The following is a 25,471-nucleotide window of genomic DNA, read 5'->3' as shown; positions in this document are numbered from 1 at the left end:
TTTGGAGAATTCACGTAGTTAAATAGACTGTATCCGTCTATTATGAAAACAACTGTTGATTTTGAGGTGTATCTGAAAACCAGCGAGTTTTCGTCAACATTAAATCATTGATTATATTCTTCTTAATGGTCTACCAAGAAATATCCCCAGCTTCATTGCACTGAAATTTTTGGATGAAAAGCTCTCCACATTAAAAAAAATCTAATTTCTAGATAAAGAAACTAAAATTGATAAGAAAAAACTTTTTCGTTGCCTTCCTATTTGTCCTATTAAAACATAAATAATCACTAGGTTAATGTGAACTTTAGAAAATTGTAAATGAAAATGTTCAATCATTGAGATAGAGTTTAAGAAAATCATTTATGCTAAACTAAACATGACCAACCCATAGGAGTGATTTCTCATTAATATACATGAATATTCTGTAATCCATAGAGCGTATCAGAGTTGTCATATGCATATCAAACTTCAAACATTATTTCTGATGAGATTGAAATACAGTCTTTTTCTTTAATAAATTCAGCAAAAATGTTGGTTTCAAGTCTCATCGTGCACCATAGACACAAACATTTAAGATCTGCAATGTCACATGGCTTCAACCATTAAGCCTTTTTTTTTTCTTTAGTAAGGCTGTATCCTGTACTGGGAGAGCTTTTCTTTGACTCCAGACAGAGCCTGTAATAAAAAAACATAAAGTTTTCTAGTTTTCAAAATAGAAATGTAAATTATCTTTGGATTATAAACAATGCTAGAAAAATGTAAATTTTTTGTGTTGTAAAATGCTGAAGGTATATCATCTCACAAATAAACTAGTTATCTCATAATCAACCTAACTCGAACTTGTTTACAATTTAATAGATAGGGAGAATGTAGTCTCTGGAACCTAATAAAAAAAATAACCTATGTATAGGTAAATTGGTAAATAAAACTAACAGTATAAAACCTAATATTAATCAACTGCTACATCTGTTTTAACAGTCTAATAATACACATCTTGTTCAAAGTTCTAAAGATAGGGAAAATATTTCTTTAACAGTACACAGCTTCTTTATTGTTCTATAGCTACAGAGAATATAATTTCTTTTAACAGTTTAATAATACCCAGTTTGTTTATGATTTCTTTAACAGTCTAATAATGCACAGCTTGCTTATAGTTCTGTAGAGGAGGGGTGGGGGGAGGGTAAGTCATTTCCTTTAACAGTCTACTAATACCCAGCTTACTTAGAGTTCTACAGCTAAGAAAAATTTAATTTCTTTAATCTATGTAAATAAATGTCAATGTGTGTGTGTGTGTGTGTGTGTGTGTGTGTGTGTGTGTGTGTGTGTGTGTGTGGCGCGCGCGTGTGTGTGTGTGTATATATATATATATCAGTTCCTTATTGATTTCCACATTTCTTGATCAATCAGCACCAAACTTAACATATATCTAGTTTTGGAAAAACTACCAGTGTTCATTAGAATGAACTATGTAACCACTATAGTTAGAACTCTTGAAAGCAGTATGTCTTTCTTTTCAATATTGGCACCTTTATGAATTTTTATTGCACTTTTAATGTTTATTATGTTAAGAAAAAAAATAAAAGCACAATTTCCTATTCTTTGTTACAAATTAATTTTTATTTCACCTGTCCAACAGATGGATACTCCAGCTAATACCTAATAATATACAGTTTGTTCATAAGTCTATAGATAGGGAGAAAATAATTTATTTAACAGTCTAATAATACCCACCTTGCTTATAGTTTTATAGTTATGGAGAATATCATCTTACTATAAAGATGATCCATTATGTATGTATATGTCTGTACATTAGCATTTATTACCCAGAGTTGGCTGGTTTGATTATTGTCATTTTTAGTATGGTAAATGGAAAGAGTCTAAAAGTGTACATGGGCTATCTTGTTTTAGAATTTTTGTCCAAAAAGGAGGATAAAAAAAACCCTTGAATAAGGGCACATTTTTACTTTTCTATTGTCTTTTGGGTTTGGATTTCAATACATAAGTACTTAATCAGTTTAAAGAAGCAATTACTATATACCACAAAGTAGGGTATGCAATTAGCCCCTGTTGAGGTCATTAGGGATTTAATAACAAAAGAAAAAATGGAAATATTATCCTTTATACAATTTCTGCTTCGTTAACAGGTAATACTCAGCTGGTTTCTTTAACAGTTTAATAATACCCAGCTTGTTTATAGTTCTATAGCTAGGAAGAATATCATCTCTTTTAACAGTCTAATAATACACAGTTTGTTCATAGTTCTACAGGCAGGGAGCTCATAATAAAACTACTAATAACTAACTTATTTAAGAACTCTGTTGGTAGAAAGAACTTCTCATTTCAAATTTCAACTTAACATCAGCATACAATTTGTCACTAAATCCCCACTCTTGTATTTAATGTCACTAGATCTTGACATAACATATTACAATATTCACTCATTAACAATATTACATTTACAAAGGACCTTGAAAAACTACTTAGTAGCACTTAATTTCATTAAAACTTGACATTTAACACATTACATCATTCACTCGTTAATACCACTACATTTATAGAGTACCATGAAAAACTATACAGCAGTATTTACTATCACTTAGTTTTGACATTAACACATTACAACATTCACTCATTAAAAACATCACTTTACAATTTTTCTTCAAAAACTGTCAATTTTTACTTCTTAATGACAACTTTTCTTAAGAAACTTGAGTCTTCTTTTTTAAAATGCTACAACTTAATGAAATCATAAGTATATACCTTTTATTCTAGTGGATAGGAAGGATTCTAACATATTTTGTTGTGTGAAAAAGAAAATAAGTTAGTAAAAGACATCAAGGTACTTACATTTTATTAAAGTTAATTTGAGACACAAATGTGTACATATATTTAATTTGTATGCATATTCTTAAGAAAACTATTTTCTTGTTTCAGTAGAACTTTCGGCAGAGTAGACATAACAGTTTTGAAAACTTTAATGGGCTGCAACTGCCTGTTGAAAGAAAAGGAGACAACATTTTTTACTTCTATACTGAGGCCTTTTTCAGGTCCAAAAGCCAAAATGTCATCTCCTTTTCTTTCAACAGGCAGTTGCAGTCTATTAAAGTTATCAAACCTACTATTTGCCTAGAACTATAACCATAACTTGCCATAAAAAAAAAGTGAAGTCAGCATTCTGTATCGCAGGCGAGAAATTATCTTGAATAATTTCAGTGCCAAATATTCAACATCCTTTCACTTGCAATGAGATATTACTTTCAAATCATTATAATTTTCAACATCTTGAAGATCACTAGGTTAACAAATTCAAAAGAATGTTGATCTATTTGTTGAACAGCTCTAACTTTTAAAATCATGGTAGCTTCAAATCAAACAATTTCTTTCACAGAACATAAAATGTGACTTACCTTATCTTATTTCAATATAATTATAATTATAAGTTACCTTGAAGTTTTCAGAAGAGGTTTCTTTTATCCATATGCAAATCTTGCCATCTTCTGCTCCAGTTAAAATTGTTTGACTCTACAATAACATAAAATACTAAGAGTTAGAAGTGTAATTTTAATTCAGTAATTTTTTTATAGTAAACATATGTATATATAAAAAATCTCTTCAGCCCCTTACAAGAACAGAATCTCATATATAAAAAGGTTAATGATAAATGCTAAATGCAACTTAAAACAGAAATACATGATTTTCACTACTTTTCTAGTGAGCTTTCAGCCTTATCTGATACCTCCTATTAACTGACTGTGTGAGAGTATACAATCAATTCAATTTTAACCAAGCACAACAATAAATTCCATTGACGTACTGAATAATATCTTAAGGTTAATCATCCAATTCAAGAAAACATAAGTGTTCTACTTTCCATGTTTTTTGACATAAATTGCAACACCTCTACCCCTGATGAAGATAGATAAACCTGCAGAAACACAGTTCTTATCAAATTTAATAATATTATTTATCAACTTTTTCGATATTACACAGTTTTTACTAATAACAATTAACCTCAGATGATTTTGAATGAAATAACAAATCATCAGCAGATCATGGCACTTAATAGTTGTACAGAAAAAATGTACACGTACATAGAATTTAATTTGCTATAAAATGTGCAACTTTTATATATATATATTTTTTAATAGGTATAATTGTACAGGTTCATTGTTTTATATCTGTGTCATTAAGATTCCATTTATCGTATAACAGCACAAATTGTAAGGTTTTAATGTTGTTTAAATATTAAAACATAGTTATTAATCAATTAATCTGAAGAAGGTTCTCGAATAGTGTTGAAGACTTACTATACAAATATACTTACCACTTTCACCTAGGGTCATTTGTTTGCACAAACAAATTAAATAAATATGAAATTTAAAAAATAATAACATTTTGATGTCTACTACCTTATTAAACTGTCATCAGAATCTATAAGAGCATAAGCAACAAAAAGCAACATATATGCTACTGGGAAAACTGGGCACAAAGTTTTGCATAAAAATGAGAGAAAATAAATTGAGCAGGTTTATCAAGCCTAACATGTGTCAGGCTGTGTCCTAACCGACTTAATTCTTCAACAGTGGGGAGGATTTGACTATCTCCAACTATATGATGTGAAGATTACAAAAACTGTTATATGGCAGAGGAAAACCAGTTCTAAATCCATATATTTCAGATGGAAACAGGAAAGCAGAGTTTAAGTGTAAAGAGTGAAGTGGGTGATGCAGACTGATAAGTCATGGTAGGTGTAAAACGATATGAAGAATGCCACATAAGGCACTTGATCCACAAGCTTGAATGTTGCACAATTTGTAACTGGAATCCTTTTCCACAAGCTGCAAAACATTAGTATATAATACTTTTTGCTAACTGGGATACATTCAAACAAGATGCCTTCTGGTAATCTGTGGAGTCTATGCTATGCTAAGTTCAAGTGTGGGATTCCAAGGATCGGGGGTGTAAAAAGTATTCAAATATGTTATTCAAGTTCAAGTAAAAGTAAAAAGTACTTTGTCAAAAAGTTATTCAAGTACAAGTAAAAGTATCCATCCTGAAATTTACTTAAGTTACAGTAAAAAAGTATCTACTGAATAAGTACTCATGTAACAAAAGTAAAAAGTACACTCATCTGCAGTTCTCTCAAACCTTACATGTATGTTGCGGACCATGAGGTCTAGAAACAAAACCCTGTATGAAAAATATTTACCAAACTATGTAAATTACCAGTGATGTACAATTTGTCATTCTTTTGGTCATCTTGAACACATTTGTGGTATATAATTGATTACTATGGTGTTCACAACTATACTCAGAGTTTCAGCCAACTCATGCAGGCAACTGTGCATGAATTTATTACAACAGTAATGCCAATAATGAATATTGTACATATCTTACTGTTTCAGAATAAACTATATAAGGAATTAAAAAACAAGCATATGAATTCAACCAACTATATTATGCAAAAACATTCTCCTTCAATTTGAGAAGCAACCGATTTTCACAATTGCCACAGTCAAGCCTTGCATGTACAGGGCTGAACATCTGCCCAGCACAGCTGAGGAGACGCTCGCAGGCAGCAGAGGCAGGGAGTACCATGTTCAAACGTATGGCTATGTCAGGTAGGGTGGAGAAAGACTTAAAAATCTCCATGCCATTAACAGAGCATGCCAGATATGCCTCTAGGTCCCTCTTTCCAAAGCTATGCTGTGGTTTCAGAATTCCTGTGCATGCATTGCATTTTGACTACTTGTCACAAATCTGAGTTTTGAGAATAGTAACCAAATGTATAAAATGAAAGGTAGTGGAGTAAAATTACAAATAAATTCTCTTAAAAATTACTTAAGTTAGAGTAAAAGTATTTGAAAATATAAATACTTTTTAAAAAGTAGATACTGAAAAAAGTTACTCAAGTAAGTGACTTCGTTACCTTTACACCCCTGCCAAGGACTAAGTTAGCACACAATTACCTGATCTTGCCAATAATTAGAGACTTGCTGACCTAGTATGCAGAAGATGCAATGTATTTACTTTTATATACATGGAATGAAAGATACAAGACTTGGTGTAAAGTTGAAACAAGAATGAACACTATTTACTGGAAAAGGTGTAAGATTCATATATTAGCACAAATTGTAGACTATCACATTGGTGGTTGTGAAGTTATAAGTGAAATAAATAAATTGTGTTTAAATAAAAGAAAATAAATTGTACTTGACAGTCAACTGGGGTCAACTGTTGGTGAATAATTAAAAAGGAAAGATGTGTACACAAGCAGCAGGTAGATTGAAAGAGCCAGAAAATAAAGACAAGACTGGACCATATTTCTATAGTTAGCGTACTTTGTCTAAGATCATTACAATTCCAGCAATACACAATGTACTTAAAGCTCAGCTTAAGTTTTCTTCTCCTTCCATTTCAAAGGAAAATTTTATTATTAGCCTCTTTAATTTTGATCACTCTTCTCATTACGAAGATTTGTTCATTCCATCCTTGTGTAACAAGGTTGGTAAGAATCCCCATAGTATTCCAAGACCTTTGATAAATTGTTTAGCCAAGTGCCAAAAATTAACTTGGAAAGTTAATAGGATTTTGTTAGGATTATCTCCAATCTAATCTAATGTTTCTTCTGTCATCAACAAAATTCTTAATGTAATCTCTGGTGATCTTGTCATTCTGCATGAGAATGATACAAAGTGAAGGGTTCTTATAGAGAACTGCATTAAAGAAATCAGGAGATGTAACAGAAAGTCCTATATTAGAATAAATTTTGCAAAATTGCAGAAATTCCACAGAAAAAATGAGGTATGAGCATTAACAGAAATTCTTCAATCAGCTTACTAAGATACTTTACTAACAAATACCTGTGCAATACTGTGTACTCCATTTCAGGACCAAATGATGAGCCATTCACTACTTTATTTAATGAATCTTCAATGCAAGTGGCTGAACTCAAAATTACTCATGGTAAGGTTAAAAAAAAAGATGATGCACCTCCTCTCCAACAAGTCCCCATTTCTGTTATGCACATAAACTGTTTTATTGAAGTAATTTGTCTTCTGTTTAACTGTTTTCTGAAGATTAGAAATCTTTCTTCAGGAATGAAGAAATTTTGAATTGTTTTAATCAAGAGGAAATTATTCTTAAGTACAGCTACCAATTATGGATCTATAAAATTTGATGTAACACCAATAGTTAAAAAAATCAGCCATCTTAAGTTTCACCCAGAAGGCTTTCTTATCTTTCAACCCAATAGCTATAATCACAACACCACTTGATAATATGATAACGAAAGCAAGTTCCAAAACCAAAGGAATTTATATGATAATGGTGAATTTGGAAAGAGCTTTTGATTCAATTTCACTTAATCATATCAAGATAGCAATGAAATGTTTCAATTTTAAAAACAAGGGTTTTGGAATATTAAAGTACTACCAAGAACACTGACCTTGGATCAACTAAACTTCCAATAATATTATGATGAAGAGGTGAGTACAATGTAACCCATGCTCTTGTACTCTCTTCAATATGATAACTGATGAGTCCAAAAAATGAATTTCGATATGGAGTAAAGACAGAAGAGATACACTGATGCTTTTTCTTTGGTGATTATGTGACTCCCTTAGTTTCATTTAAAGGCAGGAATAGACTTAATGTTAAGTATTAAGTATTCATTACACAGCACTTAAAGATTAATTCCAATTATACTTAATGCAAAATCAATGAGAAGAGGCAGAAAGTGAAAAGTATAACTCAATCCCTCTTCAGCATCAACAATATATTCCTAGGAAACAACTATATGTTGTATTTACTACCTACTTAGGCTTACATTTCTCAAGTTTACGTAATCCTCCTCTTATCTTGTCTCACCAAACTCAAAGAAGACTTACAAGATCCATTAATTACCGCTGAAGCCCAATCAAATTTTTCCTAATTAACAAGTTTTATACATTGATATGATTATTAGGACTGGTAGTAAAAAATTTTCATCACCTGTCTGATGATGCACGTTATTGTTAAAACACCCAAGACATATTTAGCATCATAAAGTTTTAAGAAAACGTTTTTGGGAAAAAGACTTAAATATCTTCAAAGGAAAAATGATAAACTTCCAAATGCTCTAGTATTAACAAAGTATATTAATAAACTAACAAGCAGTGCTTTACACTTTAATTTTAGAAAAAATTGAACTAGAGCACACAACTATAATGCTATTTATAGAAGAATATTAAAAAGATGTCAACACATTTCCTCTCCACAATCTGCCACATTCTGATAGCTATAAGTATACAACCATATTTAATGCCCCATATTCATATGGATTACTAGTTTTTGGAAGGACTTGCAAGTTTTTAGTAATTGCTGCTATGACATTCATCACGTCACAATCATTAGACATGAGTATATAAAAACAAACTTTCCAAATACCAGAGTCATTTAAACGAAATTATTAAAGAACCAAGTGTCTACAATTTTACAGTGAGAAGGATTGTAAAGCTTGATGCGACTTTAGTCACATATATTAATGTCTATATTCTTGATGTAGTGATTTCTTGAAAGGATGGACAACATTATCTTGATGAACATTACAAGGATTAAAAATAACATATTACAAAATCAAAGATGTTCAAAGTAACTAGTGTACACAGTAGTGTCAAGAAAAGAGTGCAAGCTTTATGGCCTTACACGCAGTAATCAGATGTAGAGAAATTGGCTCTTACTTAACTGCACTAGGACTGATATTCTAAAAAGCCACCTTTTCATTCTGTTCACCATGAAGAAATCCATATGAGCTTATACACTTTTTACTAACTATTTCAAGAAATGATGGGCAAAAAAGAAGACACAGCCTACTGTCAATTAGATGCATACAAATGACCTTACTACTAGTGATTCTCATATGATCTCGTTTGTTTAGAATCTTACAGGTTGCATCTGATAAACAGCCCCATCTCTGTTAAAAATCTTGTTTTGCTGTGTGAAGGTGAAGCCAAATACCTTGTCATCTTATTAGTGACAGACAAGAATATATTATTGAGATTCCTACTGTTCTTATCTACTATGTATCTAAACTACAGCCAAGGTAACAAGTATGATGAAAGAATCAACAATTTCATAGATACTTCTGATGAAGTGAGTAACACTGAGCATTTAACAATTTGAATGAAGCCTAGAAGTATATCTATCTATGATAAGATAGACAACATTATTAGTAAAGAATTCTGGAGAATGATAATTACAAAAATGCAGAATTTACTCAACAGGAACAATGTAACTTAGTAAGAGGTGAATTATGTTCTTAAAATATGTGAAAACAGCAAGGAAAAATATCAGTGCATGAACTGTATGTCAAATTTTATTAGATATATTGAAACAATGGTATAATTTGTTGAGACAAAAGTACTTCAGATAATCTTTGTTAAGAATCATTCCTTTTAACTAATAATTTAAATTTATATAATCTTACTAATTTCATCACATTTTTCAATCTCAGTGCTTAACTGTTTAAGTCTTTCCTTACGAAGTGTTAAGTAAATACTTTAACAGTGAAAATACTGTTGTTAATTTTTTATTTAAGTTATTCATTATTATTTTTACACATACTAATGGTCAAAAAGCTATTTTTAATGTAGCTATGCCACACACTAGACTAACAGTATTTATCTTTCATATGTACTAGTTTTAGTGAAATTATGTAAAAAATTAGTTCATACTTTTATAAACGAATCTCATTTAATTTTATATTGGTCAAGAATAATAAAAATACATCATTAGTAAACTTCATACAGAATATTTTATGTCAACAGTAAACTTCATATACAACAAACATTTAACATAATCAGTAAACTTCATGTAAAACAAACATTTAACATCATCAGTAAACTTCATGAAAAACGAATATTTAACGTCATCAGTAAACTTCATGTAAAACAAACATTGAATATCATCATTAAATCTCATACAAAACGAATATTTAACATCATTAGTAAACCTCATACAAAACAAACAATTAACATTGTGAATGTTTTCTCCAATTTGATACATAAGTAAATTAAAATTACTGTACATGTTGTATATGTACCTTTCATTTGGTGAAAACAATTCCTCTTTAAAGGTAAAGCAACTGTCAATATGGACTAGATTAGCCTAAGAGACAATCATAATAGAAATGTAGTCTGGTTCTGTTGTCTGAGTAATTTCTTATTTAGGAAGTTCCAATGTGATGCAATATAGCTATATGTCTTTGGTGAGTAATAAACTATCATATCAGGTTACAATTATACTTGTCAAAAAAAAAAAGTATTGGGCCCATTACATTTCAAAACTACATTCTTAATTTCAACCTATCAAAAATTACTTGAAGCAGTTTTTGAAAACTGCAAATAACTATAGTAATCTAAAACAAAAACTGTTTTATGAGAGCAACTGAATATTTAGACTACTATACCTCTTCAATCAACTGAGCAGCTCGAATTATCCCTTGGTGACCACCATTCAATATAGAAAACAATGTGTTCTTCTCCTTGCTGACAGTCCACAACAAACATTGACCACTGTGAAATATTTAAAAATAAATTTAAACTTATTTTCAGAGAATTTGTGTTTATGTTTCAATTTTCAACTTTATTTTTTATTTAAGTCAATTTGTTTCATACAAGCTTGCAACTGAGTTTTCATTAAAAAGTTCTCTTGCAACAAGCTGGTATAACTGAAATGTGATAGCAACTTTACCTATTACTTATAAAAACATGTTATCTAGATTATTTAGAGAAATTTGATAATGTCTGCTTAGAATTCCATATTAACTACTTATGGAAATAAAACAATCAGAAAGAACAGTGTTATAGATATTCACCGTCTGTTTTGATAATATTACCTAGCTGTTCCTGTGAGCAACTGGACAGAGTTTGGTTGGTTGTCAGGAAAAGTTTCCACTAAATAATCAACATGCTGAGTGTCCTGTATAATGATAAAAAAGCAGCCTCACTAAAGTGGTATTAGCATTATAAAGAATATATTGTAACAGTAAAAAAAATAACCTAATTCTAAAACATTTTGTTTTGAGGGCATTTTTATCTTCATTTAACTACTGACTAAGGAAAAAAATCCAACATTAAATCATAGTGCTAATAGAACTTTGTAACCTTCTTATTAATTTTTCAGTAATGTTAAAATTTGCTCTACCTGAAAATGAGTTTCAAACAGATACCTCTCTACAGAACAGATAGCTAATACCCAGTTCTGCTACTGAAATATTTTTGCGCATGCGGCAAGCCTTTGAATGAAATTCGAACTTCTACAAGTAATAACTTGTACTGTGTCAGTCTATGATCAGTCTACGATGCAATCAGCATTACACTTTCGCCCTCTACTAATAAAAGATCAACATATCCTTCAAACACAGTATACCCATTAGCATTTTGTGAATACCAAAAGTTCATTCTTGACATGGCAAGAGACACACACACTGGAAGAGTGGGAGGTTCTGTGGAGAGGTGAATATCTATCTGAACACATGAAAAGGTAATGAAAACGTTAATTATTCACCTCTCCACAGAACAGATAGCTAAAATCGCACATTGAGAAAATGGTGAAGGGACATGTGAAGATAAAAAATTAAATAGATGAGATCCTGAGACTGGAGACCAAAAAGGTGGAAGCTTGAAATGGAGGAGAAGGGTCACAGATGCATCAATAAGTGGATTCATAAAGAGGGAAACAAATTCACAGAAACACCAAAAGATGTAAAGACTACTTCATTGGGAGGATTTGATTTGTGTGAGACATCTGATCCACCACTAAATTAAAAACTCCCAGAAAATGAAAGACCAACAACTGGGTGTTCTTGTAACCCCAAAAGTGGGGCTTGAGAGCAAGAAAACAGAAGCCCCACGAGCATGTAACTTCCTATCAGTTGATGAAAGATACAATATTGGAGTTGTTGAGATATATCAAAACAGAATGTCTACATACAGGTAACCAAGGATGTTGGTAGACTTATTGAACTGCCAATACCTCAAGGCCATGGATATGAAAAGCCCAGTCCACAGGAAACCAAAAACTGAAAATGTGAAGGTAACCAGTACTACAACCCACCTAACTAAAGAGACATCTATGAATATGTGTAAGTCCAAGCCAGAGGAAGGAAGGTTGATGCTTAATATCATGAGGAAATGTTAAAGCCAACAAAATAGTAATAGTTAAAAAGATAAAACAGTGGATCACAGAGCATATTCTACTAATCTGTCAGAATCCACTGAAGAGTACAGAAAAGGACATGTCCAGGGGAAGAAAAGACTTGAGAGAAGAGAGACTTCCTAAAAGACACAGAACAAATCTAATGTGTAGGAAGAAAATGAGACATGAGAGCCTTGGAAACCAAAAGCTCCTAGCTCAATAATGTAAAGGATAAGATTGAGTCCAGCCAGCAAATAAAGTAATAAAGACTTCCATATGAATCGGATACAGAATAAGTGTCAGTAACGACTTAGGAGCCCGAATAACCAACACAAATGAGCAGACTCCTGAGAAAGATGATGATGCCTTTTAAGACAGGGCTATGAGATGTCAAATGTTCATTCAGTAGTGAAAATGAAGACCAAACAAGTGCATTCTTTATGTAAAAGCTCTCAGAAATGGAATGGAAACAGATGGGTATGTGCCTTGATAGACAATGAAAGTTACCGAGAGAAAATTTGAATGACCTAAGGGTTTCCTACAAAGTGAGTCCACAAGGGGACAAAGTGATCACTGAGTTCCATGATGGCAGGCCTCTTGAGAGGGGAGAGGATGACACCAAGAAGGGACCTCAAGACAAGGAACTCTCCAGAAAAGTACTGCATGAACAAAGGGTGCCAAATAAAGTTCCCCAAGACAAAACTGAGGGATTCTAACTCCAGAAAATACGCCATCTAAAATAAGGTGTGAATGCAAAATGAGGTGGACTTTACTTGGTAAATCAAGGATAGATGGCATTCTAACATCCATATAAGGACTGTCAACAATCAAAACATTTTTTTGGATTATAAGTTGACTTCTTTTCCTAAATCTTCTGGTCATGTACCTTTTTTGAAATTGGTATATTAATATTTCCGATCATATTCAAGATAAAAAAATTCTAATGTACTTTTAATTCTTAAAACTCAACTAGTGTTTTTACAAATGAAAGATAATTAAGTTATTACTATAGTAATTTGGCATTCTGAGTTAACTAAGTAATACCTATTCTAATTATATTCCAATAATACTTGGACAAGAATACCTCTGCCAATAAAGAACTAAAACCTTTTCTTCAAGATCTTTCAACAACTGCAGTGAATTAGAAATTGATACTGTTTCAATAGTTCTCTAAATATTTAATTTAAAATACAAATATTTGTGAAAAACCTTTTAAAAAGATTCTCTGCAAGTACTAGAAAAATGTATCTTGCGGAATCTTGATTTCTTTGTCATATAAAAATGTTCACCAAAATTGCTTTAAAATGCCATTTTATAGTTTCAACAAAACCAAAAGAATTTATGCCACTAGAAGTTTTGAAATACTTTTATGATCTGAAATAAAACACAAAAAAGGGCCTTCAAAAGTGATTTAAAAGTTAACATTTTCTTAAATCATAAATGCATTTCCAATAATACTTATCTCTCTCACTACAGCTATTACGTGACTGCCAGAGTTTCTTCTTTTGCCCATCTAAGCATTGATCTAATTTTTTCTTGCTTGCTTAAGTCTTTTATACCCCACTTAATTGCCATTGCCATTATTTGTCTTGTGACACTCTCCACCTATGTCAATGCACCCTCTGTCTTGGTACAGTAAATAAGCCCCTCATTCAGATAATGTTACCACTTTTTCAAGACTAACTTAATCCACAGTCTCTAACACCAACTCTTAGTGGGGAGGAACAGTGGGAGAGTGTGAGATGAGGTAAGCATTATTGGAAATACATTTTTGACTTAAGAATATGTTAACTTTTAAAACATACTTACCTCCCCTCACACTACAGCTAGAACCTCACATTGATAGGGTGGAGAGGCCAGTGAGGGTATTATCCACACAAAGCATCTGCATAGATCATGGGCGTGTCAATAGAAGATTGACACCCTAGTGGGAGAACTGCACTACATCAAGAACAAGTATGCTCTTCACCTGGAACTTAATTCATGTACTGTAGGTGGAATTCTACATGATTTATCATCACTACTGGCCAGGCCCCAACCAGATAGCCAAAGTTCCACTGTTTGGGGCTGGAATTATAGGGCCATGTTCCCTATATCCCACGTTGGTGGCTAAGGCAATTGGACCGCAAATGTTATATAAATATATATACTTATGAGTGGATCCAAACCTGTAGCCATAGAGTGATGCATTCCGAGCCAACAGAATCATGAGAAGGTAAGCAACGCTGAAGTGGACAAACCTTCTCCTCAACCTGAAGAAGTCTGAAAGGCAACACCCCAGGCTCAGAATGACGAGATCTTGTATGCCATCTCAACCTGAGGAAATATAACTCACCCTGTCTGGAATCATGTACACTTATCTTATCTCTCCAACAGAGTGGCAAGGTAAATTTTTCTTGTCTCTGGTACTATGGGGAGGATGTGGAAAAAAATTGTGCTCAACCAAGGACCCAGGATGGGACCACTCAGCATTCGGAATTACAAGGAGATAATGAATCCTCTTCCATAAGTAATGTACTGAACCAATACTGACCAAAAAGAAGGGCCAAGTTCTACCATATCCGATAGCTGAGCACCAAATCTGAACTAGTATTATGAATAGGCTTCCACATAAGCTGGTGCCTCTCCTCCCAATATTTGAGAAAAAAACATTGAGGGACCCAGGTAGGAAGGTCCCCAACCTCGCCTTCTTCTCAGTCTAACATTCTGGAGGAAAAGCCTCTGTCCACCATTCCAGTGACTGAAAACCAGATGTGATAAGAACTCCCTAGCTCCACTAGTAGAATCTGGGGAGTCCTGAGGAACAGTGCAATAGGTGAACCAAGTTCCCTAAATTTCAAAAGCACATCAGCACTGATTTATTCAATCCAAGGACTGGCAGGATCCCCTTATACTTTATTCATGATAGTCCATGAGTGGCAGTCCAGTAGAGTAGAGTAATACCATTCAGTCAGCTTCCAGGTGGTCTTATGGAACACCTCATTTCTACAGAGCCTGTTGCAAACTAAATAAAGTATATTGAATTAGTGGTTGCTAGTGCAGAATTGGTTTGATAAAAGCACACCTATCTGGGCAACACTTACCACAGAGTGGGATCCTGCGAAAATGAGGTAAGGGACCCTGAAAGGTAAAGAAGAGACAAGTGTAGCAATGAAAATGCTCACCCCTATGTATAATCTAGAAGAAGTGGTTAAGATAGCTACAGGAGGGTAGTCGAAAACCCTCAGATGAAGAAATTGTCAGATAATGCAAATAATGCGAGATAAAGGTATTGGGGAGATCCACATACCAGCCTGCATAATGTCCTCCAGTGAGCAATTCAACGGGGCTGCTAAGGATTTAGAAATGTGACAAATCTGATTAGACATGATTCGCAGAAGTCTTCTCGCTTTCAAAGAGAGCCTAGAATAAGTGATATGAATCAATTTTGTACCCACCTCGTCAATGTAACCAGGGGTAAATCCTGGGAAACTGAATGGTCCCAATGAATAAAAATTTGTTGTCTAGCATCTCTAAAGGCATTAGTGTGGGCAACAAAACTTTCAAGACCCATACTGGACATAACAAACGATTGAAATCTAATCAGTCATAGAAGTGAGAAATAGGGATCAGGTGAATCATTGAAAAGGATTTATCCCTTTCCCTGGCTGACAGTGTCTTAGGAAAGAAGAACCAGTCTGAGGACATAGGTAGAATGATAAAGCATCCTGTGCACAATCAATGCAAACCACTCTAACCAGCAACATATGTAGGTCAGAAGCAACAAAAAATAAACCTCCAGGTAAAGGTGATACATATCACATAATGTTAAGGTCTTAAACGGGTGTTGAGAAAGGGCATGTAATGCCACCTTAATATATCAGTTAGGTAACTGGAATGGTCATTTGGGACAAAGGGCCCAAAATGACTTGAGGAAGCTGGAGAGTACTGGGGACTCAAATAATTTTTGTCTTGAGTATCAAATGGTAGTCAATAAGGCTGCCTTATACATGATGATTGTGGAAGATGAAAAACCCTAGCCAAAGAGCAAGGTCAAAAAACGAGTTATGGTTGGCACTTCTGATTCAAGTGGGTATAACCTCCTCTCAATACATCATTGCCAAAACGTGTGCCCTTTTCATTGATAAATGTCCATCGCAGGATTAAGCAAAGACTGAGCCAGATACATGGCAACCTTAGAAATTAAACCCTGATTCTGTGCGAAGGGCTGCATAACATCTATGCCTAAAGCTTGAGCTTCTGGATAGCCAGGAGTACCATGTCAAATCATGGCTGCCTCCACAGAGATGGCCAAAGAGGAAGTGGGCACTCCTGAAGCTACTGCAGAAGCAGAAAGCAGGGTGTAGATGTCAATCAAGTGCTATCAACAGGACACAACAATTGGTTTGAATAAATCATAGTTAGTACCTTAGGTAACAAACAAATTGAAGGGAAGGCCTGGAGTTGTAATCCCGTCCAACCATGATGGCATGTATCCTTTGCCAAACCCCGAGTGTGATGTACTGGATACCAAATTGCCAATTTGTTGGATGTTTCAATGAGTGGCCAACCCACCAGTCATCAGTGTTTCAAAATGAGAGCCAATCCCACAGATAACCTCATGATGCAACATCTATTCTGTTGGGAGAATCTGTTTGGGTCGAGACAATTGATCTGCAATTCCAGTCATCACCTGTGTAACATGGCCAGCTAGTAGGGTGATATAATAGGACTGGTAGCAAAAAAAGGAGATCCAACGGTCGAAAACAAAGAGCCCTGGACCAAATGCCCCTTGACAGGAAATGCAAGACACCACCATAGAATTGTCAGAGTGAAGCTGATGACATTCCCCTTAATAAGCCCAAACCTTGAGGCATTGCCTTTTGAAGAGCAAGAAAGTCTAAAACATTGTGTAGGCAAGCCTCATCATCCTTGTGTAGACCCTGGAATTCCTCAGTGTTGAGACATTTACCCCATCCCTGAAGCAAGGCATTCATGAAGAGATGGATCTCTGGACGAGGTGGTGGCAGAGAAACCCATATAATAGTATTGCCCCAATTTAACAACCCCTTGAGATAGAAGAGAATGATCCTGAATAAGGAAACTGAGGAATCTAGTGAAATAATGTTTATGATTCATTGGTCACATAAAGACCATTGAAGGGATCTCTTGTGTGTTCATCCCAAAGACATGAGGGATTCAAGTGATGTCCACATTCCCAAAAGAGAAAGAACCATCCATGCAGTGGGAGAAGGCTTCCTGTTCAATAGCATGGAGCCAGATGGGAGTCTTCTAAGCTTAACTGAGATATGTGATGAAAAAAAACCCAGACTGACAACATATTGAGTTGGAGCAAGAATAGATGTCTCAGCTCTGATAATGAAGCCTGCCTTGGTTGTTTCTGAAAGTAGAATCTGGGTGTGACATTCAGCGATTGATGAGATGGTGCCAGTTGTCCATGAAATGGTGTGTACACAGGGCTAGGAAATGGAGGTGACAAGAAAACATTCATAAGATTTTACAGAACCCATGTGAGGCTGATGCTAGTTTGTAGGTAAAAATTCTGAACTGCAGTACCTGACCCTTGTGCACAAAAACTCCAATATTGGCAGGATGCCACCACTATGGCAATGGGCAGGTAGGAGCAGACTATATTGAACTTGGACATCCACAATCCTAGTAAAAAAAAAGCCAACTCACAGTGAGGAATGAGTCACTTGTGAACCTTGGAGAATCTAGGAATTGATATAGACAAGAAAAATTGATGACTGAACACTGATCTCCTGTCATCTTGGGTCCAAAAAACCAATGGGAATAAAACCCCGGAAGAACTGGCACAACTCTCTCTCTACCCCCAGAGCAAACAAACTCTGACAGCCCTAGAATTAAGTTCCAAATTCCTAGGATCTGGGATCTGTGGGAGACAGAAATTCTACAGGTTGGGTGGATAATGGATAATGAAGATGTGAACTGAATGACTAATCCTAACTCAAGGACCTGTAATGCCCATGGTTAAGATGTATCACACGTCCAGAAATTCTCGGAGCCGAGCCCTCACAGACCCAAAGGCATATAATAGTCACCTCTGCTGCTATCAGAGTTCCGACTGTGCAGAAGAACTCTTGGATATGGAGAGAATGTATTCTGGATACAAATAGACCGAGGGGCTGATATTAGGGGGTAGGGACCCTTGATTAAGGGTGGAACTATGACTCTCTATATGAGCCGATAAAAGTCGAGATGTCAACAACAACAGGGATGAATGTAGAAGTCGACAATCGAAACAATGTGCATGATAAAATGGTTCCAGTTCGTCATCAGTGGACTTGGTGATTCTGGGAGTTTAGTTTTAGGAAAATCACATGTTGGATTTTAGAGTTGTAAGTCCGTAGACTTATCACTATCCCACCAGTGGAGATTGATCTATTCAGGTTAACTACAAACTCTGCTCTAGAACCCCTAATTTACAGGAGCATATGTATTCTTTGAGAGTCAGAATATGCTTCTCCCTTGCAGTGGTAGGCTAAATCACACAAAGGCATATAATAGTCACCGCTGCTGCTATCAGAGTTCCGACCATGCAGAAGAACTCTTGGATATAGAGAGAATGTATTCTGGATACAAATAGACAAATCTAAATTCTCTCTAAAATGTCCAGGATCATCCTCAATAACACCCTCAGAACCCCCTGGAGGAACACCACCAAACCAAATATATATGTCTCATCTCACTATGAATAAGATCACTAACAGTCTCAACCGAGAGTACCCCCCACCCAATTGTTGAGCAATGCTAGATATCAGAGGTGGAATAGGAGAGACCTGATTTGCCTCTGTGCCAGAAATAATATTTAGGAATTCAGCTCGCCAAACAAATTTTTTATTTGTTTTTAGAAATTCAACTAGGTAACACAAGGAATGCTCAAAGTATCTCCTAACGATTGTAACACAGAGAAACCTGTTAGTGGAAGCTTTGTTGAGAACATTATCTGAATGAGGTGCATAAATACAGTATCAGAATAAAGGGCACGTTGATGTAGGTGGAGAGTGTCACAAAACAAATATCACCAAGGGCAATTAAGTGGGGTATAAAAGACTGAAAAAAGCAAGAAAAAATCAGACCAATGCTTAGATGGGCAAAGTAAGAAACCCTGGCAGTCGAGTAATAGCTGTAGTGTGAGAAGAGGTAAGTATGTTTTGGAATGCTGTTTTGCAGTAAAAGAAAAATGTACATGTACTTATGCTAGGTAGTGTTTTTTGAAGTATCTTTATGGGCTGAAGAAAGATAAAAGTTATAAAACACAAGCTGTTTTAGATTGAGGATATCTAAGTACCAAGCATTTCTGAAAGGTATGTATTGTACATACACTCAGAGATGACACTCATACATGTATAACTTCAAATACATTCCAAACAATTATAAAATGGTAAAAAAACAATTGTACAGTCTCTTCTACTGGCTCAAGCTAGATACATTATTAAACGTTTCATTCAGATTACTTAGTACTATCTAGTTATTAGTTTATTTCAGATTAGAACTCAATGAAGTGTAAGATTATCAGCTCATTAATCATAGATGTTATTGTATAAAGGATGAAGGTAATTAGGAAGACCTAACAAATTGAGCTCAAAACTGCTGATGTGCCGATTCTTCTGTTCTTATCAAATCTGTCAACATCTATATGCATATTAAACAAATGACCATATCCATCATGTGACTTTTAACTGAACTAGTAATGTCAAGATAAGAAAATCATATCAACCCTGTATGGAATTGAGATAAAACAGTCATCATAACAGATGAGGCCATCAGTCAACCCCTGTGGGGAAAATGGCAGCTTTAACAGATTAAATTACTGATTTACAGGGATAGTAACACAAACAACATTTGTACAAACACATACTTTGCACAAGTTTCCTACACAATGGTTACTTCATATAAAAACCCTCTTATAAAACATAAGATTAACATAAATAACACCCTTACACATTGCACATCTTTAATAAATACAAAATAGATAACTAAAACAAGTATTCTTCCTATAGAAAAATATGTTTAAAACAAAACAAAATGTTTACGTATCACATCTTACAAAAACAATTACCTAACATAAAAGATACTTAATCAAGAGATACTTCAACATGAGACATAACACCTTAGACATGAGCTATACCTGAAATGAAGATTTCAGCTGTTCTCTTTTTACAGTGAACTTGGGGGAGACCTAGAGAAAATAAAGAAATTAAAAGATTTCAATTGACTTCATTTTCAATATTCTGAATATGTTTAGAATAGTGAATAGAGATGACCATGATCTTTTAAAAGATTTTTTTAAACAAGTTCATAAACACATCTTTAGTTTTTGAACATTATCAAACTTTATACCTGGGGTAAAAACTAAGTTTTCTCTTCTAAATTCACTAAGCTGTAATGAATTAAAAGCTATCTATAATATTAGTTAATAGGGCAATACTGAAAATTCTTGTAGATTCTAAGAACTATGTTACAATTCAATTGTTTTATAATCTAATATCTACCACTTCAACTGCAAATTCGTTCTCAAATATAACAGTTTTTCACCAATTTACTTCTTAGGAATATAATTAAGGTACCACAAACCCATTAAATAGTCTTGAAAACTAATATTTTGTTTCATTTCCTGGGTATAGTTCTAGTTAAAATGGTTTGAATAAATATTTGGTTTTTTAAGTTTAAAAAATGGTGTATGACATACACAAAAATTTATCAACATGCTTAACAAACAATTTGGGAGAAAAACAAAATTGCATTTAAAGCCAAGTATTCAAACTTAATCATGAAAACAATGGAGCAAGGAAAGGCAATAAATTTAATCCTTAAAATATTTAGACATAATCCAGTGCTAAAATTAAACAATGAAATACTGGATCAAGAACCATCATCAAATTTAACCAAGCACATACTGAGGTCAAATACAAGTACCAAAAAAGCTCTGAAGACCAATCCTACCAAAATGTTTTCCTTTAAACCAAAAATTTACCACTTTAATGGTAAAATGAAATTCTTTAGATGTCAGAAAATTAAGAGACACTACAGGAGTCATCAATAACAGCATCTGCAAGGATACAGTCAAACTTGTACATGCTAATTATCACTGAGAAAACATCATGTTTTTCATTAAGATAAGAGGGATGTTTTATGAAGACAGAAGAATTAGTTGTTACAGAGTTGCATTCCAGGCTAGAAATGTTCATTTTCAACGGACCATTTGACCTATCTAAGTTATTCTATTTTTTACTATCACCATAATCCAAGTAGCATACAGAAACCCCCTTTTCCTTTATTCGACCCCTAAACTCTATAAAGCATTCATCCTCCCTGAAAGCCAATCTCCAATTAGAAAATAAATACTGAATTAACTGGATCTATGTCTTAAACATGTATCCTCTAGTCTTAGTGTAGAATTTCTATGAAAAATGCTATCTGGATTTATGGATTCCAAGCTTCTAACAATCTTAAAAACCCCAAAGCATGTTAAAATATCATCCATCGCTCATACAATAACTCTTCCAAATGTAGAAACTTCTTGGTAGGTCTTCTTCCATTCAATTCTCTCCAACAACACAACATACCTTCTTAAATAACATAGCCAAAACTGAATACTATTCCAAATGAGAACTAACTAGCACCTCATAGCATAAACCAATGACCTTCTTTGACTTGTGCTCAATATAAAATCCTGTTTGCTTTATTGCTAGCTAACATACATTGTTATGAAAGCTTTTTGTAATAGCTATATTCCGATCCCTTAGGATAAAATTACAGATGGAAAAGGTAGAAACTAATGGATCATGGAAGGGGCAAATAGCTTTATGGGTTTTTAGCAATTTATTAAACTGTAGGGCTGTTGAGTCATGAAGTCTCAATATGAATAATATATCACTAATGAAGCCTTTTTCCCTTTCTTTCAGTAGAAAAACTGAAGTTTTTGTTCCCAAGAATCAATCAGATTACCATAAAGACTTTCACTCTTTCTTAAATATTTTCATATTTTAAGTAATTCATAATTACCACAGTGTTAGTTTTACTTGCTCTATGTAAGATAATTTTTTTGTTCTTGAGTGTTTTAAAGCTTTAATTCCTAGAATAGTTAGCTTAGATGTTAGTCATTTCTTTTAAAGCAATTTGCTTTGTATATCAAACACATATTTTTCATTATTAAAACAAGAAAAACAAAATAGCATCATATCCCTAAAAAACACTAAACTATATGAACACATTATTTGAATTTTATGACTAACTCTTTCATTTTCTGGGAAAAGTTTTATTCTGTATGTAAAAATAAAATCCTGATGTAGAAACAAATTTAAATAGTAACCCTTCTTTAATGTGTTTATACACTGTTCCATAAAATAACAAACTTATATGTAGCATATTAATATATGAACTGCCATTATAAATAAAAGTCACATGAAAAATGTCATGTTTTAATGAGAAGCATCAGAAGGAAATGTTTCTCAGTATGTAAGAGAACAGGAAGGGAAAAAAAATTTATATTTCATGATTTAATAACAAACTGTTTAGATTGGCCATTGTTAAACACTAAAACAGGAAAATATTTGATTATCTTACCTGATAACTGTTTTTATTCCAACAAAGATGAAATAATGAAAAGCACATCTCTATTAATGTTCCACTTCTAATATATACTATGATAACACAGCCCTGCGATAATTTTACTGTCTTGACATTTTTACATGTTCTACAGTAATTTCTGTATGCTGAATCCGAAAATGATATCCATTTTTATCCATCACATACAGATTTTTCACAAAAATCTTATGTGTATTTTTACATAAATTAAACATTTTCATTGGATTTGGGTCACATTTTGATATGCTTAAAATGTTAACAACTACTGGCTATAGACTTCTCTAGACCAATTCTGACACGAGTCTTATCAATCGTTCTACAACCTACAAGAAACACACTGCTAGTATATAAACAATTAACAGGTCACATGATGTGTCATTTCTAGGTAGTATTTGTTTGTGTGTGCACTTTGACGTTATTTATTTGTCACTATGACAACAAGAGGTTGTGTTAATAACCCAAACATATTCTGTTATATTTGTGGTAAATCTGTAGTAAAGAAAAAAGCCAAAACATTACGTAATTTGTCAAAAAAAACATATTACGCATATTTTGGAATAAAACTTGGGGACCAAGACAAATCATGGGCTCCGCATAAAGTCTGCACCATTTGTGTCAAAGAGCTGAGACAATCGACTAAAGGTAAGAAAAAGTATTTGCTTTTTGGAATTCCAGTGGAGTGAGCCTATAAACCATGGAGATGACTGCTATTTTTGCTCATGTAATGTGCAAGGCTACAACACTCAAAATAAAAAGGAAATTTCTTATCCAAACTTTCAATCTGCTATAAAACCTGTTGCTCATGGACCTGATATACCTATACTTACTCCACTGGAGACTCTTGATACAGTTTCATCTGATTCTGAAGTCAATAGCAATGATGATAGGGATTGTTTTAAACTTGAAACTTCTGGGGAACCACAACTTTTCACACAAGGTGAACTTAATGATTTAGTGAGAGATTTGGGCCTTCCAAAGGATTCTTCAAAGATTTTGGGGTCCAGACTTTGGGCTAAGAACTTACTTTCTTTAGGAACATAATTTTACTGGAACAGAAATTGTGAGAAAGAGTTTATATTATACTTTTTGCAAAAAGGTTCACTGGTTTATTGCAACAATATTGCTGAATTCGTACCAATGCTAGGAGCTGCAGTTTATGAACCAAGTGAGTGCCAATTGTTCATTAATTCCTCCAAAAGAAGTCTAAAAGGTGTTCTCTTTCATAATGGTAACATATATGCATCTGTTCCTATTGCTCATTTGGTTCACTTGAAGGAAACGTACGAAAATCTCGAACTTCTTCTTAATAAGGTCAAACACAAATAACATGTGGACACTTAAAAGTCCCATGTATGTTATTGGCTGATCACTGCTGGTCATTGAAATGAGATACTCCAGATGCAATACATAAAAGAAAGACCTCAACATGTTGTTTTGAGACTAAAAGACACAGATTTCACAAAAAAAAATCAGGAAGAATGAGGATGTATATTCATTTGACACCAATGTTCTTCCCTTTTCTTCAGTTCGTTTGTATTTTTGTTAACAAACATAATAATAAAACATTGTTCATTGTGGTAAACAAAATTATAATTTGATCTAAGTAAGTTTTTTCTTCCCAATTTGTAAAAAATCTTTACATGATAAAATAAAATGAATATTATTTTCAAAATCTGCATAACTGAATTACAGAAAATCCATTGTTAAAACCAAAACAACTTTTATGAAGTTTAAATTTGCAGGCTGGTGTAATGAATAGCAAGCCCATCACAGACTCAATTCTGTAAATTTTACACAATAATAACCATTTTTCTTTGTATTTATTGCAAGAAAAAAATGTATACTTAATCAGCTGTTATAGTATGCTACACAATCCCAAAATAATAAACGATGGTAGCCTCACTTTTCCATGTATATGGGATCCATCAGTGATTCTGGTGGCACATTCTGAAAAGAAAAAGACATCTGACCTACCTGTGGGTCAGTCAGTAGCCAATGTGTTAACATTATATCTTCTTGCCAGTTGCAACAATCTAACATAAAGTACCAGATTTTGATAAAACTTACATCATCATTTTCCCACAAATACAGATCTTCATCATGGGTAATACATGAAAGCTGATCTTGATGTTCATTTTGGCCGAGCCATGTTAACTTGTTCTGTCAGAAATAAACCATTTAATAACTGAAACAAAATGTCAGTTCTATTAAATTATCCAATAAAAAATAAGCGCTACTGACTTCTGGATCTATTGCTCTCTAAAACAGGTAAAATTCACTCAAAACTTTGTATTATAAACATTTTAATTCTAATAAATTTAAGAGTTGAAAAATGAATTACTTACAAAGTTTCTTAAATTCAAATAAAAACCAAAAAAAGATTAGTTCTAAAAATACTATCCACCTTTTATCATGCAAAAACTTATTATATGATATATAACAATAAAGTTGTACAATTTAGAAATAATGTAATTTTTAGGTTAGTAAAGTTACTAAAAAGTATTTCATTCCAAATTTTGAAGACTTTTACCTAATTTTTGGTAAATGTTAATCCCAATTATCTGATTTCTTTCAATCACTCATTATCTAACAGAATATGTCAAAACTTTTAATGACATAAAACATTGTAACTGTGATAAAAATTGTTAAGGTATTGTTACGTCTCCGTTTGTTAATTGATTTT

The 25,471-nt window shown here is 33.4% G+C and overlaps 1 long non-coding RNA gene across 1 annotated transcript; it reads right to left on the bottom strand.

Annotated features, from left to right (window-relative positions):
• Positions 1 to 341: 341 nt before the first annotated feature.
• On the bottom strand, positions 342 to 25,002 carry LOC111089389. The gene is made up of 6 exons (XR_002613669.1): positions 24,856 to 25,002; positions 20,330 to 20,380; positions 10,877 to 10,959; positions 10,448 to 10,553; positions 3,445 to 3,522; positions 342 to 675 (listed from the first exon to the last, which is right to left on the bottom strand). It is a non-coding gene; the product is annotated as an uncharacterized LOC111089389 (long non-coding RNA).
• Between the last annotated feature and the right edge of the window lie 469 nt (positions 25,003 to 25,471).

The sequence above is a fragment of the Limulus polyphemus genome, unplaced genomic scaffold (genome assembly GCF_000517525.1).
Source record: "Limulus polyphemus unplaced genomic scaffold, Limulus_polyphemus-2.1.2 Scaffold6103, whole genome shotgun sequence".
Lineage (NCBI taxonomy): Eukaryota > Metazoa > Arthropoda > Merostomata > Xiphosura > Limulidae > Limulus > Limulus polyphemus.
The sequence above is the reverse complement of the archived record's forward strand: the minus strand, read 5'-3'. Positions and strand labels throughout refer to the sequence as shown.